We start from the raw sequence: 12,500 nt of genomic DNA, 5'->3' as shown, positions 1-12,500 counted from the left end.
TTACGCCGCGCCAGAGGTTGCCTTCCACGCATGTGATTTAGCATTGATACCCATTCCCGAGGGTATCATGTGCAGGAGAGAGAGGGGGTGCACCAGTCCAATCTTGGAGAAGGATGCACAACATTCCACTCTTCGGGCACTTGTTGCCATCCACTAGCCGCTGTAGTCTGTCCACCGCTCAGAGCTGCTTCCACAACTACATCCAGAGTGATTTCCTTCGCAAAAAATCAGCCTGTTCCTGTTCCCAACAGCAGAGTTATCCTGGCTTGTTTCTTCTGCAAGCAAACCACCACTTCTCCTAAAATCCCGAGGTTCTTTGTGTGCACCCTTTACGTGATGGCGTTTCTCTTGTAGAGCTCTCAGAACATCTTCACTTCTTGCTCCAGTTTTCGGAGGTTGGCTGCAGATCCCTTGATTTGGCGAAGTTTTTCTTCGAGGCTGTCCATTTGTCGGGAGAGAGCTTCGCAGTTGATCTGGGCTTCCTCAGACATCGAGCTTTATCCGAAGCCTTTTCTCTTCAGCTTTCCTCTCAGATATAGGAGCCTTCATTCCTTGTCGCTCCCTCCTCTTCTCCTGTAAAGCATTCTTACTTTAGTTTCCAAGCCTCTGATCTTCGTGTCCTTGGCCAAGGTCTCCTCCTGGAGGCTCTCGAGTTCCAAGATTTGCCTCCATCTTTTCAAACTCCGTCGTCTCTAATTCCTCCTTCGCTTCAGCCAATTCAAATTCAAATTGAACTTTCCTTCTTCTTATTTCATTCAGCTTTCATTTGCCGTCGGGTTTTCTGCTACAACAGTTTGAGATGCTTTCTGCAAACGGATGACTTCCATTTGCTTGAGGGTTGCACTCATTTTCCAGTCGGAGGAGCTCTCTATCTTTCTGCAAGTTCTCCGCTTTCAGCTTTTCCAGTTCCTCCTCTCCTTTCAACTAATTCGGCTTTACATTTGTGGAGCTGTTTCACATTTTCTTTGGGCCATCTGTTTCTCAGCGACAAGGACTTGTAACTCGTCCTCTAAGTCGCTGATCTTGGAGGTCTTCTGCTCGCTTTCCTTCTTCAGACTTTTAATGGTCTTCTCTTTCCTTCTGTTCTCTTTGCGAAGGCTTTGCAAGTCCTCATTTAGCTCGGTTATCCTGACTTGCATTTCTAGCCTGCTATCTTCTCTTTGCTGTAGATCTCGATGCAACGTCTCCTTCTCCATCTCGAGAACTACGACAGTGTTTTCCAAAATGATCAGCTTCTGGTCCTTCTCTTCTCTCTCTTTTATTTGCACTTCGGTTACCTTCGCCTTTTCTGTAATTTTTGCTTTTCAATATTTGCATTTCTTCGGACATTGAATAGATTTGTGTGTCCTTTTCTTTGTTCAATAGTTCGAGGCCTCTTATGTGTTCTTCCATCTTCATTCTTCCTTGAGTCAGGGCCTTTACCTTTCGTGCTAATTCATTTATCAGCTGGTCTTTCTCTAACCTCTCTTTTTCAAACCTTAAAAAGGCATTTTCATTCTTCAGGATTACTTCCTCGAACTTTCGACTAGTATCCAAATGCGGTGATTTTTCTTCACTATCCGAACTGTCATCATCTTCACAGTCTGGCTGATTGTCTTCTTCATTATCCGAAGCGTCGTCTTCTTCGTTATCCGAAATATCGAGTTCGTCAATCTCAGAATGAACAACTTGGTTCTCTAGATTTCCAGCCTCCTCAAGACAGCCAGGGTTGTCCAAGACCGAGAAATCGACAAAGAACCGAACCATACTAATGCCAAATCCACGAAGTATAAATACTTCAGTGAATAGCACAACAGGTATGGCAAACAAAAACCACATAATCTCGCGGGGGACTTGATGAACCGCGAATTCAAAGCACTGTGCAAGCACAACTGTAAGCAAACTTAGAAACATCTTTTGTTTGTTATAAATCAACTCTCTCTCTGACTTATCATTAATTTTAAAAAAAGAACGCCTGACGTTTCTGGATTCTGCTGGATTCTTGCGTCATTGCTGTCTTCGGAATGCTTTCTGATCCCCGGACACAGTTGATGTGTCTGGGTCCTGAGTCATTTTGGGCTCCACGGGAGCTGCTTCGGTCTTCAGAAGAGAGGAATTTCTGTGCAGTCCTCGGGGACCTTCTGAGCACCCTGGAGCCATTCAGAAGAAAGGAATTTCTATGCAGTCCTCAGGGACTTTCTGAACACCCTGGAGCCAATCTTCACACACACACACACACACACACACACACACACACGCGCGCACGCACACACACACACACACACACACACATATCTATGTGAACTATATTTTTAGTAGAAAATAGCTGACAACTGATTCACGATTTAAGTCATAAATGAGAAAGCTAATTAGAATGTAGATTTATTATTGATATGATATTTCGTTACAAGAATATCAATTTGATATTTTGCCTCCTCAGTTCCTACGGAATTTTTTTGGATTTTTTTAGGGCAGGTCGGAGTACTGTCGACATTTTATCAGAATCTGCTCATACTTCAGTATGATATGGTTAAGATATTTTCAATTTAAAAGTGTTAACAAAGTTAGAATTGCGAATTGATCAACATTTTCTCTTTACTAGCATTAGCTCAGGGTTTAATGTAAATTGATTGATATATTTGTACTTTATAAGTATCAGGGCAGTCTTGAGTATAAATTGGCCCTTACATTTTACTTTATAAGTATTAGCTCTGGTTTTAGTATAAATCGACCTATACATTTTCATTTTATAATTATTAGCTTAATTGTAAGTATAAATTGAGCAATATATTTTCACTTTATAAGTATTACTAGCTTAATTGTAAGTATCAATTAACCAATATATTTTCACTTTATAACTATTAGCTCGGGCATTAGTGTAAATTGACCAACATATTTTCAGTTTATAAGTATTGGCTCAGGTTCTAACACAAATGAACCAGTATATTCCAGCTTTACAGATTTTACTTAAAATATATAGGTCCGCAGTATATTCTCACTTTATAAGTGCTAAATAAATTGAAACTCAGACGCGTTCAGATTCCAATTCAGCTCAGTGCAGTTCCTAGAACCTGTACGATACTTGTCATCCGAAAGTTGTAACAAATGAGAGGGTATGAAAAAAGGGATATATATATATATATATATATATATATATATATATATATATATATATATATATAAACAAGTTGAATATATATATAATATATATATATATATATATATATATATATATTCAAACTTGTTTATGGATACTTGTCCTTGAGGTGTGATATAATAATATATATACATAATAATAATAATATAATATATATATATATATATATATAATAATATATTCAAACTTTTATTTTTGAAAATACTGGTTCCTGAGGTGTGAATATATATATATAATATATATAATATATATTATATATATATAACTATATATTCTATATATATATATATATATATATATATATATATATATATAATATATATATATATATATATATATAATATATATATATATAATATAATATTATATATTATATATATTATATATAATTATAGATATATATATATATTATATATAGATATATATATATATATATATATATATATATATAATATTATAATAGTATATATTATATTATATATTATATTATATATATATATATATATATATATTATATATATATGGGTGGGGCAAATTAGCTCCAGCATTTCGTAACCTCGTGACGTCACACCTCAGGAACAAGTGAACGGCGTAGCGAGTGAGTAGTACGTAAAGACCACAGATGGCAGCATGTAAAAGCCTAACATGAATAAAAATAATAAAAACATAACAAAATAAGCTAATGACTGAGAGAAGAATGAAGAGGGCAGTATGGCATGGCGAAATGACAAAATGCGTCGTCCGTCGTCTGCAAGGAAAGAGAGATGTCTCCGCCCACAGAATTTAGGCCACACATCAGCTGACGAATGTAAACAAAACTTCGGTTTAGGAACGAAACTCGCAGCATATTACAATAAATTTATGAATAACTGATTTATATAACAAAATATGCATATTGCTATCGTAAAATATGGATATATCACAATTTCATATTTACGCAACATAGAAATTATAAAAACAACAAAATAAGCTAATGACGGAGGAAAACGAAGAGGGCAGTAAGGCGGAACGAAATGCGTCGTCTGCTATAATAGTGCACTTCGGGAATATGCGTTTCGGTTTGCATGTCTTCTGCCACGTCTTCAGCTGGTGATTCTTCGGTCTGGCTTCCTGTTTCTTGTTTATTTGTATGTATGGCGTTTTTATATTGCATTGTTATTCAGCAACGGGACCAACGGCTTTACGTGACTCCCGAACCACGTCGAGAGTGAACTTCTATCACCAGAAATACACCCTTCTCACCCCTCAATGGAATGCCCGAGAATCGAATTCGCGGCCACCGAGGCGGGCAGGCCAAGACCATACCGACCACTTCACTGAGGCGCTGGGGGTTCCTGTTTCCGACGCCCAAAACATGAGCTCTGCTACTGGCGGTGTGGAGGTGGGGGGAATGAACTTAGGGTCAGGGAATATGTATAGGGGTAGGGGAAGTTCATTCAGGGGTCATGGGAATAACCTTAGGGGTCGGAGGGGTGTTTTTAGGGGTTGGAGGAGGTTGGGGAGTAGGAACGTGGAGGTAAGGAAAGGATGAGGGGTTGGGAATGTAATGTCGGGGTTTAGGAGGTTGTGAAGGGGAAGGTTGAGGAGTTTGAGGTGGACGAGGCAGATTCGTCCTCGGGTCGATTCTGGGCTTGCTTGGAGGTCTTCTTGGCGGCGATGGCTGGCGTACTTGAGGTCATGCTTGCGGTGGTGGGATGCCCTTCATCCTCCAAATCTTCTCCAGTCAAACAGGACATCCCTTGAACCATGCGTGGTGTGACTGTTTACAGTTTAGGCATCGGGCTACAGTGTGGCCCTTTGCCTAAAACTTTTCAAGGCATACTTTAGTCTCGTGTCTCTGGCTAACAAATCCCACAGACATGGTGGGCCGTGCACTCCCTCTTATGGTGACCAAACCTCTGGCACTTAAAACTTAAAACACCTCAGAGGTTCAGGTATGAAGGCTTCTGTACAATATTTTCCGAGGATCCCAAGGTCTATGTAAGCTGGTATGTTCCCCTTGAAAGTGGCTTCCACCTTCAAGGATACCTCTCATTTTTTTTTTTTTCCTTTCCTTTCTTTGCTGTACATCTTATCGCAGTCACGATGTTCTGCACTTGCAAAAATACGTTCTATGGTAATGTACTTGGGGACTATACAAATAATCGCCTTCATTATTTTCTCAGCAGGTCTAGCACAGCGTTTCTTAACCGGCGGTGCTGAAATCAACTTCAGGGGTGCTGGGGAAGGTGACATGTGTGGTGGTAAAATATCAGTGTTTCTGCAGTGAAGGAATACCTTTGGACAAATGTATTTTTAACGCATTTTTTAAATGTAATAAGCGCATTGATGAGTATTTTTTATTGAGTTTGTCCATGATCTTTCCTTTATTTTCTTAGTGTTTTTGGCAATGCTATTGCCATAGTTACTGTTTTTGTCTTGGAGAATGAACCAAATATATGATCAAGATGTACTACACTCGTCTTTACTTTATCCTTGTAGTAACTCGGTGTTAACCAATGGTTGGGGGTGCTGGACTGCTTAGGCCTGACCAAAAGGGGTGCTAAGGTCGAAAAAGGTTAAGAAACGCTGGTCTAGCAGGAGGTATGCATGATCGTTTTCCAGCAGATCGGCAGAACGTTGATCTTTCGTGGAAATGATGAATTCCCCTTTCAGATTTGGCCTGGCCTGAAATTTTGCTTCAGGGTGCTGCTTCTCTAAAGCCAATACAGCTGCATACGACATCTGGCCTTGCGTAGTGACTGCTTTAAACTTCGGTAGTGACTGGAATTCCATATTAGAGGTCGTATTCGGTGCCGATGTCTAGGGTCCAGGGACGTCAATGATGTTTTGCAGAGCTTTCTTCGTCTTTTTCTTCACTTTCGGATGCCTTTCTTCGTCCCCGGCAACGTCGGTCGTTTCATTGCCATCGTCGTTTCGGTGATCCTCGACAGCCTCAGCAGACTGCCGAAAAAACAAAACGACTAAAAAGTCCTATATAATAACAAGATTATTACGCGAATCTGGACATAGCGTCCTGTTCTGATACAGTTCACGGACGGATATGTAGCGTCCAAACAATAATAATATTACAATAATCCCATAATAATAAAAGTAAATCATTACAATAACATTACGTACAAGATGAACAATTTTAATCTATTTACAATTATACCCACAAATTTCAATATATTAATATTTATAATAGAACATAATTTAATTTGTGAAACATAATGAAAGCAAAAATCGTGTGATCTGGTGGTACAGAACTACACAGAATTAGGAATACAGGTATACGGATTAATGGGAAAGGAAGAGTGGAAAGGGTTGGGGTGGGAAGAAGGGTGATTCAGGTGTTGTTATGATTGTTTTCTATGTTTGCGTTGTATTTTGTAGGGCGTCTCCTAGATGGGAGTAATCTTTCTACTTTTAGTTGTCTGTTCAGTGTAGGTTTATGCAATAAAATACAAACAGATTCAGCTATGATTAATCACAAACACCATCAAGATAGGAATAATACCTAGAGCCCCTTTCGAACAGCTCAATGTACGGGTTTACTATAAACCCAATTTGACATCTCTCATAATGAAAAATAATACCAGCCCGAACCAAGAAAAGGAAGAACGCACCAACGTCGTTTACCGTTTTGCCTACCCCGAGAGGATGTGCCAGTCCTACTAAAAAACGTAAGTTGGTCACACTTCCACAACCCTAAAAAGACGCTTGCGGGCCCACAGAAATAATGGATCCATCTACCAACACTACATAGACCATCACAACCGCAAACCTACGACACAAGAACTAGTAGAGAATACAGATATCATTTACTTAGAACGCAGCAGTCACCATAGATTTATCATAGCTGAATTCTGTTTTGTATTTTGTATTGGCATAAACCAATACCCCCCAAACTTTTTTTTTTTGAACTGACAACTAAGAAAAGCAGGAAAGATCTTTCCCATCTAGCAGACGCCCTACGACCACACAACGCTAATCATAGAAAACAATCATAACAACACCTAAATCACACGCTTTCTCAACAACAACAACAACAACAACCCCCCCCCCCCCCCCCTCCCATCCGAACCCTTTCCACTCTTCCTTTCCCATTAATCCGTATACCTGTATTCCTAATTCTGTGTAGTTCGGTACCGTCCAGATCACACAATTTTTTTTTTCATTATGTTTCACAAATTAAATTGTGTTCTATTTTAAATTTTATTGTATTGCAACTTGTATAACTGTAAATAGATTAAAATTGTTCATCTTGGACATAATGTTATTGTAATGATTTAATTTATTATTATGGGATTATTGTAATATTATTATTGTTTGGACGCTACATATCCGTCCGCAAACTCTATCAAAATAACAGCATATTAGGATTCCTCGTGAAAAGTTCTATCAGAATAATGTTTCATTTTTTTTTTATCTATGAATAAGTAATAAAGACGATAACATGGCTGGATATTCGGAGCAAAACTGCACCCGTAAAAAGCCACCCCCTAATTTCATCGGTATTTTTCATCGCAGAAGAAAAGTAAGGGCATATTTTGGAAACCTCGTGAAAGCTGCTATCAGTACAATAGTTTTTTCTTTTATCTGCGAATAATAATAAAGAAGTTAGCATGGCCGGATATTCGGATCAAAATAGCGCCCGGCTAAATACCATCCCAATAAAATCTACATATGGTCCGACTTTCGCTGTCTATATCGAAATACACATATGCATACATAATAGTCCGACCGTCACTTTATATTATATATGCGTGAGTGTAGTAGTGCTTCGTTTTAGTTATTTATTCGTTATCCTCAAAATAAACTTTTAATTTTTTTATACGTGTTTTTATTGTAATTAGATTACCAGTTTGTACTTCTCATGCATTTGACTTTCAACTCATTTTTCTTTCTATTTTTTTTAAATCTTTCTCCCGCTGAGATTCTCATTTCTGGCCATGACGGCTGCTATATTTAATTAGGCAAATTCGCCGATGAAATTTTACAATTACGCCATTAAGTCATTCTATGTCAATAAATTCTTGCAATATTTTTTCAGGTACTAATGCGAGGTGATATCACGTATAAAGATTTCAGAAATACGAATGCACACTTCTCGCATCATAGTATGTGATTAGATTATATTTGTTTATGGTTTTGGGCATGCAAGTATACTAAAAGTCATAAACACACAACAAGTAACGTACTACACACACACACAACACATATATCTATCTATCTATATATATATATATAATATCTCTTATCTATATATATCTATTATATATATTATATATATATATATCTACTGAAAAATCACAAAAGTAAGTACGCGATTTTGTTTATTAGCTGAAGCCACTGGGAAATTTAAAAAAGAACAGACAATGTGCCAAGTAACGCATTTTTGTGCCACGAAGATGTGTTAAATACACGAAAGTTCTTGGCACTCTGTCTTTTCTTTTTTAAATTTTCCCAGTGACTTCAGCTTGTATATATATATATATATATATATATATATATATATATATGATATATTTATATATGTATATAGTATATATATATATATATATATATATATATATATATATATACATACATATACATATACATATACATTAAGCTACAAATGTCCTTTAATATCCAATTCACTCTACCTCGGAATTAATATATTTTCATATATGTTAACCGAAGGGGAATCTTTTAGTTGATAATACTTTCGTCCTCTCGTGGAGTCGATCCTGCGTACAGAGAAGAAATCAGGACTTCAGTGACGTCTTTGCCGCCTCGGCCAAAAAGTGAGATATATATTGATACCGATTCCGTCCTTACAGATCACTGTGGAACTCACGTATTCGTACTTAGGATCGATATCCACCCACCTCTGCCATTTTAACAAAGTCGTACGTTTGCCGCACGTAGTAGCCATGCTATGAATTTTAATCACCTCACCGTGATTCATATACATGCACAAAACTACAAATGTCCTTTAATATCCAATCGCTCTACCTAGAAATTAATATATTTTTATATATGTTAACCGGAGGGGAATCCACGAGAGGACGAAATTATTATCTACTGAAAATTGACAGTTTTGTTTGGGGAAATACTGATGCGCTCTGACAATGAGAATATGTGCGACTTTTTTTTTTTTCTTTTTTTAGTCAATTGACTATTAGACGAGTAATTGCGTTTTCATGGCATGTTTGTTCGTTTGGGGAAATAAAGACTCTTGATATGTAACTCTGAGTTTAGTTCAGCCCTAGATTCGGTAACTTGATTTTGCAGCAATAAGGGGGATTTGGCACATCGTTGCCTTAGTTTTCAGTACACAAAATGCCGGGCATGGACCGAACTACAAGCATTTCTGAGGACAGCCTATGGAACAAAGGAACACGGGGTTATGGTGAGAGACCTAAGAGGTCTCTACAAAATTAGAAAGGGTCAGACGACCATGGTTGAGCATAGCCTTCTGCTTTTTGATGTAGCGGGAGATTGGACACAGAAATGGAAAAATTCCCCATGGGTAAATGGTAATAAAATCTCCCTTGATAACTTGCACTGATTGTTGCATTTTTCCCATTTTGTTGTTACGCCTTTTGCTAATCTACTTTTTTCTCAACAGTGCATTTGACTACCTATCTCTACATTTCATCCTTTCTGCATCCTTTATGGACACTTGCATCAGTCTCAAATTCTTCTGTAAACCTATCACTTTCTTTCTTTATATATATATATATATATATATATATATATATATATATATATATATATATATATATATATATGTGTGTGTGTGTGTGGTGTTTGTGTGTGTTGTATGTGCGTGTGTGTTTATTTATTGATTTCTCACTTAGCTAAACTTGTTACCAAATTTCTTTCATTGTTCTGTATGTAGAGCCTAAATATTTCATATATGATTTTCTCATGTGCCAACCGAATATTTTAGAAACATATTATCTGTCTTTTAAGTACGGAGATTTTTTTTTATTAGCTTTTATGTTTGATTCTAGTTGCCAAATATATCGAAATAATTCAAAGACACAAACGTTAACATTCTCAAAACAATAAACTATAATTCTGATTTTTTTTAATTTTTTATTAAATAGATCAGCCATTGGTCTTTCAGCTTTTATCAGAACATTAGAATGTCAAATCTCGTAGTCGTTATATTGATTAGAACACAATAGAAATATATAAACTGAAGGATAGCAAAGTTATGAAATTAAAGATTCCAATTCCTTATTAATGATGCATTAAAGTACAGAGGAAACATAATGTTAGTTTACCTACGAAACTAAACATTTTGTCAGTTAGTTGTACATTTTTATAACTGGATTTGTTTCTCCAATAATGGAATTATTGTCACATCCTTTTGATCTATTTTACCCTTTGGTTTCCAGATTTATCTCATTAGTGACTTTTCAAAGTGGTCTCTCTCTGCCTCTCTCCCTGAAGTGCCATTCATTCATTCCTAATTAGGAAATGAGACTATTTCGTCGCACCGAACCTCTGTGTATAGGCGGAAAATCCAAGTTGCCTTCATACCAGCAGGTTCAAGGGATCATTATACCTGGAAATAGTGGTATCCTTTTATCACAGAATGGTCGTTAAGATTTGACTATCGTGAGCAGGTATCATGTGTAGTTCAGTAATACCGAGATGTTTAGTGTACTAATAGCTAGTATGCTAATCTACTTCAAAAAGGCGCAACAAGAGTCACTTTTGCTTCCTGGACAATAAAAATAATAATTTCGTTGGAATAAACGGAGCTAAGATCATTCGCCTGATTGTGAATCTTTTTTTATCGAGAGATTTTATTTATTCTCTGCGAGGGGTGTTTATAATTTTAGTGAGCTTTTTTGAAACGTCTTCGTTTTTTTTTTTTTTTTTTTTTTTTTTGAGAGAGAGAGAGAGAGAGAGAGAGAGAGAGAGAGAGAGAGAGAGAGAGAAATATTTAGTTAAAACACTTACCAGGAATTAAACTAATAAGCTTGAGCGTATGTTCTTAATTTTTTTTTATAGAAGCAGCTTGGTACTTCATTGTAAATATATTTCTGTTCTAATGTATTCGAACTGGATTCGAACAGCTCTCCGAATACCATGGTGTCGTCTCGTAAATGGCGTGTGGTCATTAAGGTGCTGCCGGTAGTCTATAAAAGGATTATGTTATGTTGGTTAAGTTGTTCAATGACGAAGAACTGCATACGTAGTTTATTACATCAGTAATCCTCATGTTACGGGTTTCAGTGATTGCTTCTTTCCATTTACTGCCAAGCGTTGGAAGTTTCTTCCTATGTTCGGTTATCCCGTTTCTCATAATACTGCAGCCTTCAGGAGGAAAGTCCTCTCTCTCACTCTCTCTCTCCCCTAAATATGACGCATCACTACCCATCAATCATCCCCTTCTTTCCCTCTACTGCCAAGTTGGAAGTCTTTTCATGTTTGGTTTGCCTGTCTATTATAACATTGCAGCCTTCAGGAAGTCTTCCCCCCTTTTCTCTCTCTCTCTCTCTCTCTCTTCATTACCTATAATTACTCCTTTAACTAATTTACATAGAAGTGTAAGAGGGTCATCATAAAGCAGACTCCATTTCCTTTCTGAGTTTGTAATGTGGCTGTGATTTCACAGCGGACAAAGACAGGAAGAGGACGAGATGCGATAGCCTTCAGGGTCTCTTTCATCAAAGACGGCGCCCCTATTGGAAGGGAAGAGTTCCTAAGCGTTCCTTCAGTCCGTCTGGAGTGGGATCCAATCTGGGTAAACGGACATGGAGCCCATGGTGGAGGCGGGAACAGGAGATGCCGTCAGGATTATTGGTAAAGGCTGTGGTATTTTAGAGATGTTTTATTCTCACACCTGTTTCCGGGTTTTCTGTTGTTTTTATGTTATCTACATTTCTTTTTACTCTGGTAGTTCGTTTTCTGGAAAATAAAACTATTTACATTGCTTTGTCTGTCCGCCCTCAGATCTTAAAAACTACTGGGAATTGGTGTGTTGATCATCCACCCTCCAATCCTCAAACATAGCAATTTGCAGCTCTCTAGCCTCAGTAGTTTTTATTTAATTTAAGGTTAGATCTTGCCATAATCGTGCGTCTTGCAACGTTATAGGACAGGCCACCACCGGGCCGTGGTTAAAGTTTCATGGGCCACGGCTCATACAGCTTTATACCGAACCCACCGAAAGATATAGCTATCTTCCGTGGCCTTAATTATAGCTGTACAGAAAACGTGATTGCGTCGAAGAAACTTCGCATTTTTTATTTTTTCCTTTTTGAGCAACGCTTTAGAAGGTTAAGTAAGTCATTAGAATATTTTACTACAAGAAAAGGTATTCATCAGAAGAATATTGTCCATCTTTACGGATAATTTTCATACATAGCAAAAA

The 12,500-nt window shown here is 37.4% G+C and overlaps 1 pseudogene; it reads right to left on the bottom strand.

The window, feature by feature from the left end:
- Positions 1–5,938: 5,938 nt before the first annotated feature.
- LOC135223130 (KRAB-A domain-containing protein 2-like) overlaps positions 5,939–12,500 on the bottom strand; it is a 28,894-nt pseudogene continuing 22,332 nt past the window's right edge.

This window comes from Macrobrachium nipponense, chromosome 8 (assembly GCF_015104395.2).
Source record: "Macrobrachium nipponense isolate FS-2020 chromosome 8, ASM1510439v2, whole genome shotgun sequence".
In the NCBI taxonomy this organism is placed as follows: domain Eukaryota; kingdom Metazoa; phylum Arthropoda; class Malacostraca; order Decapoda; family Palaemonidae; genus Macrobrachium; species Macrobrachium nipponense.
The sequence above is the reverse complement of the archived record's forward strand: the minus strand, read 5'-3'. Positions and strand labels throughout refer to the sequence as shown.